A 6212-nucleotide genomic window follows, 5' to 3' on the forward strand; every position below is an offset into this window, starting at 1 on the left:
TGACTGTGACAGAAAGCTGGAGACCTGATTATGCTTAAGCACTACAGAATCCTCCAGGATAATGCAGAGACTGCATTCCTTTATCCTCCACTAACCTCCAACAGACGAGACAAAAACAAAGACATTCCCGTCAGGAGTGAGATAAATGACCATTCTGATAACCACTGTGGTACTGTAGCCTGCAACCGCTCTAGATGTGCTACATGTAAACACAGCCACTAAAATAACTGGCACAAAAGGAACAACAGTCATCACCCCTTCCTCCTCATGTATTATTGCCAGAGTTGTCTACTGTATTATTTGCAAGAGTTGTAATCATTTTTATCGTTTATATATAGATATATTGGAGAAACCAAGAGAAGACTTATTGATCAGTTTGTTGGACACCATAGGACCATCAGAATTAAGAATTTGTCATTGCCTGTGGCAATGTATATATCTCTATATATATATCACTCTTATTTATAGAATGCCAAACAAGCATATCACTCTTATTTATAGAATGCCAAACAAGCATGAAATCAGTCTCACTGGTTCACAATCCTGCTCCTGCAGCTCTCCTGCAGTTTCTTGTTGTCACAGTGACATTCCATGTCAACAGCTACTTTTATGTTCAGTTTCTTTTTTGTTCAGTTTTTTTTTGGAGTTGGAGACCTTTGCCTCCTTTTTGTCTTCCCATTCTTTGCCTGTCATTAGTATAAGTGTATAAATGTCTATCGTTTACATGTCTGTGTTGTCAGTGCTTGGACCAAATACCTGGCATGCTACGTGTTCTTTGTTAAGTGTTTGAATAAACGTATGTTTCTGTTTCCTACGACTCATCGCCGCATCCTGATTAGCCTCCTGTCGTCACAGAAACACAGACTGACGAAGGATGGCAGGGAAAAAAGTAAAGGTAAGAAGATTCGTAAACGCCATCCCCCAGCCCTCACAGAAAAGCCATCCTTATTCTTGGGCATACTCCTGACTCCCAAAGCAGGGGAGAGTGCCACTGGGGGAATTGGGGAGTGTGGTCCGGGTGGGGACTCGGTGGAGTCGTACTGACCCACATCGGGCTACCAGGACTGGTACAATGATGTCCAGTACCCGGAGTCGGACTCTATTGAGTCCTACTACCCCGCGGAGAGACCCTCCATCATCCTGGCTTCACGCCACACTCCCACAATAGGTGAGGAGGCCACTGGATGTTTTTGGGGGGCCCTGAATATGGTCCAGGGTCGGACTCTGTGGAGTCCTGCAGAGACCAGCCAGACTACGAGAATCGGCACATGGAAGAGGACTCCGCTGGGTCCTACGACCCTTACATGGACTATTATGAGGGCTACACTGATTATGGAGAGAGAGGGGAGTACAGCGACATCAGTCTGTGGTCGGATTTGGGGTCCGATTATGTGGAGGATCCACCGATGGAGGTGGAGGAGGTCCTCTATGGGGATTCTCTTGCAAACAGTCACGTAAGGTCTGTCGTCTCCGGGAATGACGAGCCTCTGGCATCTATGATACCACCCAAGGCTCTGCCCATGAGGTATCGCCTAGGGACAAGCAAGCCAGCCCGTGTAAAACTCCTAGAGGTGACCTCGTCCAAGAAGGAAACTCCCTTTGCTAGGGCACACTGCCCTGGATCTCATGCGCCCAAACCGAAGCCTCGTAAAGGCAGGAAGGAGGCAGCACCAGTACCCACCCCAGAGATGGGAAAGGTGGCTGGTGCGCCTCCTGAGGTGGGACAGCAAAGGTTGCCCAGTATCTGTTGTCATCTTGGTCCCTGTCCATCTCTCCTCTGTCTTGCTCATGCTAGCTTGTGTCGGGTCGTTCGGTTCTCTGGCCTCGCCATCTGGTGTTGGTCTTGGGGCTGCAGCCCAATAGGCTGGCACACTGGGAGTTGGGGAGGGGCTCTGTCATGGTAAAGCCCCTCCCCCCGAACGTCTCCTTATGTGTGTTCATCAATGTTGCCACGCCTTCCCTGTATCTCACACCTGCTCCTTATTGTGTCATTAGTATACATGTTCGTTTACGCGTCTGTGTTGTCAGTGTTTGAACCAAATAGCCTGCGTTCTACGTGTACTTTGTTAAGTGTTTGAATAAACATGTGTTTCTGTTTCCTACGACTTGTCCACGCATCTTGCTTAGCCTCCTGCAGTTACACAGTAGTAAACACAGGTATGTGAGATACAGTGATGAAATTACCACTACACAATCAGTGGGATTCCATTTGGCAAAATGAATCACTTAAATTACTTTTCAAAATAAACTGTGTTACTCTGCAGGAGTATTTAAGCTTAGCACCAAAAAAGTTTACAGCTTGAACTTTGTACTCAACCCATTAAATATGAGAGCACACTGTCCCAGAATTACCAACTCTCAATAAAATAAGCATATGAAGCAAACACTAAAAACAACTTCAAATTATAAACTATTTACACAAACTGAAATTGACTATACACTGTTACAAAATTGACCAGTCACTCAAAGTAATGTAATAAATTGAACACCTTTAAAGCCAGCAGATTCAAACAAAAAATTAAGCATTGCAGGGCTAGGAAAGATCTCTCCAGCAAGTCTGGTCTCAGCACTTACAATCTTTTGTTTCAGTGCAATGTCTCTGGCTCACACTGCACTCCACACAAGCACAAATAGCCCTCCATAGTATTTCTGTCACTTCGAGCTGTGAGGGTTACTGTGATGTCTAACCTGAGGTACTGGTAGCTTCAGGGGCTATGGGGCAGCTTTTTGTCCCACGTGGGCTGAACTCAGGAACCCCAAGGACAACTTGAAGAGAGGATATTAAAGTTTACTGCCCTTATACTCCGCTCGAAATGTACTAGGAACTATGGCTAATAGCTATGCTGCTAACGCATACACCACAACTAAGTTATACAGCAAGTTGTATGTGCTCTCTGAGTTTGCACCACGTTTACAGAATGTAGCACATGTAATAAGTGAATTGCCAAAATCTTATAAATATATCTCTGTGCTAATGACAGATCTCCATAGTTTTTGTACACTCCCACCACTCAGATGACGGTTTTGAGCACAGTAATACACAGCTGTGTCTTCAATCTCCAGATTCTGGCCTTGCAGTGTTATTGCACTATTGCAAGTGTCTCATGAAGTAAATTTGGGTTTCATTGAATCTTTATAGTGTAAGCTTCCACCAGTGATTACATAGGCAACCCTTTCCAGACCTTTTCCTGCAGACCTTACAGCTGATGGTCACTGACTGGCCAGGTCGGACGCTCAAAGAACTGGGCTGTGTCAGGTCAACACAGTGAACACCTGTGAAAAAAAAGAAAAGACAGTCACACAATGTAGATTAGCATGTTATGATAATAATCTCTTAAACTCAATAAACTCACTGAATATCCTGGTTAGCATCAACATCAGTAGTGCCACAGACAGCATGGTTTGTGTTGAAGATGAACTGGAGGGAGCTACTCTACTGTGCTCTGCAGAGCTGATGGACTGCTGTGGACAGCACTGTCACTCCAGCTCTGTAGTGAGGCTTAAGTGATGGACCACTGATTTGCATAAAGGCTCATGAGACACCCACAAACAGAAATTTGTAATAATGTCTGTCAGCTGACTATGTTTATGTCATGTTTTTGCAGTTTACCAGTAAATGGTATTCCAGTATGATGTACATATGATGAATATTATTAATATGAATTGATTTATTCATTCATTCATTCATTCATTCATTCATTCATTCATTCATCATGATGCAATATATTAAAAACGTTTGACCAATGTTTTACTGATCCTCCGCAACCTGAGAGATGCTGCTCAAATGGATCATAGTTGCATGGTAACTTAAGAAAGTCGTACAAATATGAGGACACCAAATCCACACACATATTGTAATAAGAAGTCCATGACAATGAATGACATGATAAACATCTTTCAGTGAGTTTAATGAAATGTATACTGTGTGTGGAAGACATATGTGACATATGCACATGAAGGTCATTTTTAGGAAGTCCTGTTGGCTGTTTATGGCACTGCAAGCAGTCGCTGTAATTCAGATTCAGACAGGATATTCATGTTCATTAACATGTACATGGCTTTGCATATGTATATCTCACTGCATTTGTGAATGGACAATTTTCATGGCTATAACCCACAAAAATGTACCATTTTTGTGCTTTTTTTAAAATTGGTGATTCAGAATTAAAATCTAATTTATTTTTGTCTTTTTCTTATTTTATTTATCTGACACTCTTACCAGTGCAACACCCACTACACTGCCACTGCCATTTCAGTGTCACTGCCATGTTGACAATGGTCTAAAACCCAAAGAAGAGCAGTGCACTTGTGTGTGTGTGTGTGTGTGTGTGTGTGTGTGTGTGTGTGTGTGTGTGTGTGTGTGTGTGTGTGTGTGTGTGTGTGTGTGTGTGTGTGTGTGCGCGCAAATATGTGTGAGCTTTTTGCACTGGGGATTTTTTTTGTTAAGGTTTTGGCCTGTAATAATACACTGTTGCTGGAGGTGTCTGCAGAGAAACTGATCTTGCTCTTTAGACTGTGGAAAAAGTCAATCCATTCCATTGGTTGTCGTGCTGAGTGTCTTATTCAGTTTGTGTACCCCCCTCCTGTGGCCAAGTACCCAGTAATCTTACAGGGAATGGAAAATTATTCACCTGGAATCAACCAACCATAACAGGAGGCTAAATGAGCTCAATACTTTTAGAACCCATGAACAGTTATGATGTTTTAAAATAGGTGACAATCAGTTGCTGTCAAAACACCAAATTGCACTCTGTACTAGTCTGTACTGCACTCTGTACTGTACTAGAAAATATTTAATTAGTATAGTATACAACTCACAAGTTAGAAGAAGTTTAGAGAACATGATTTTTGTTCAAGATGACCAGTGGGCATTTCTTCTCTCAGCAGATATGGGGGTTAGATTTGCATAAAAATGTAACTTCCTTAATTTCACGTCAATCACAGATCAATATTTGTTTTAAAAAACCTGTTGCTGGTAGTATCGGCAGAAAGACTGACCTTGCTCTTTATTGAATCCTTTACATTTGTTACACTAGTACAGCCATATCCTATGTGTTCTAAAGGTTTGCCTGCAAGTTGTCATATCCAATGAGGGCAGTAGCTAAAGAGTCACATCCCAGAAAATGCACAAGAGATGGTAAATGATCCTCCAGGCTGTACAACTACAGTGGATGACTGGATAAGTTCAATAAAATGAACACCTGTAAAAGCCAACAAACAGAAGAAAGATTATATTTTTTTATTAAGGAAATTATATACATTTACTAAGTCTAATAAAATAATAATAACTAACAAGATTTAACATTTTAAATGATAATTTGATAAATAAATAATGTTTTGAAGTAATGTTATTTTAGTGATTAACACAGTTTACAGTTGCCAGAAATAATAATAGAGAGATAGACAACATGATGACTTTGAAAAAACTCTGCAGCTCAGAGAGCCCTTTAATGAATGTGTCTGTTGTAATGTTGTGAGAAATCATTTTTGAACCACTAGAATAATGACTTCTTGTGAAGAAACATATTGAATCAGCAATTTCATTCAATCCATGTACACCAGAGTACCATATTAAAAGCCACATAATTGGTTACCTGCTTTTCACAACAGAATTCTGGTGCAATTTGATGTACCGTATCCAAATGAGTTACAGAATGATTTCCAAAGACTATGACTGCATAAGTCTCCAGTCATGGGTTACACAATTAGAAATACCCTCCTAAATCATGTAGAAGGTATTGGATTGGTATTTGCCTGTCAAGGCCTGTGCTGTTTATAGTCATTGAGGTACCAAGGAATTCTAAGATGTAATATCTGGATGCTTGTCTGTGATCTATCTCAAAAAGGTTTGGTCAATTAACATGACAAATGATCCATAACACTGGAGAATATCAATAAAAGAGTTACTCACAGGAAATAAAATGTATTGTTTAGAATGAAAAAGTAAGAGTCCTTGGGTAAAACTGATTAAAAAAAAAAAAAAAAAAAAAGCTTATAAAAAAAGGAGGCGATCCTTCATTCTTCTAATCTATTTATCAAATTGGGTGTGTAAAAAAAAGATCATACAGAATGATACAATAATAGAATGATAATCACAATAGAATGGTAAGAACATATAAGCATCAAATGAGTATTAAATATAGAAAGTACTGGATTGAGTACTAAAGGACAGAGTATTATTTCTATACCTCCGAGATGTACATTGTGAAAAT

The 6212-nt window shown here is 40.6% G+C and overlaps 1 long non-coding RNA gene across 1 annotated transcript; it reads right to left on the minus strand.

The window, feature by feature from the left end:
* Positions 1-2685: 2685 nt before the first annotated feature.
* Positions 2686-3472, minus strand: LOC118241200 (uncharacterized). The gene is made up of 3 exons (XR_004775900.2): positions 3354-3472; positions 3183-3273; positions 2686-2766 (listed from the first exon to the last, which is right to left on the minus strand). It is a non-coding gene; the product is annotated as an uncharacterized LOC118241200 (long non-coding RNA).
* Positions 3473-6212: the final 2740 nt, after the last annotated feature.

This window comes from Electrophorus electricus, chromosome 3 (genome assembly GCF_041902795.1).
Source record: "Electrophorus electricus isolate QZ-2024a chromosome 3, ASM4190279v1, whole genome shotgun sequence".
NCBI classification, from domain to species: Eukaryota; Metazoa; Chordata; class Actinopteri; order Gymnotiformes; family Gymnotidae; genus Electrophorus; species Electrophorus electricus.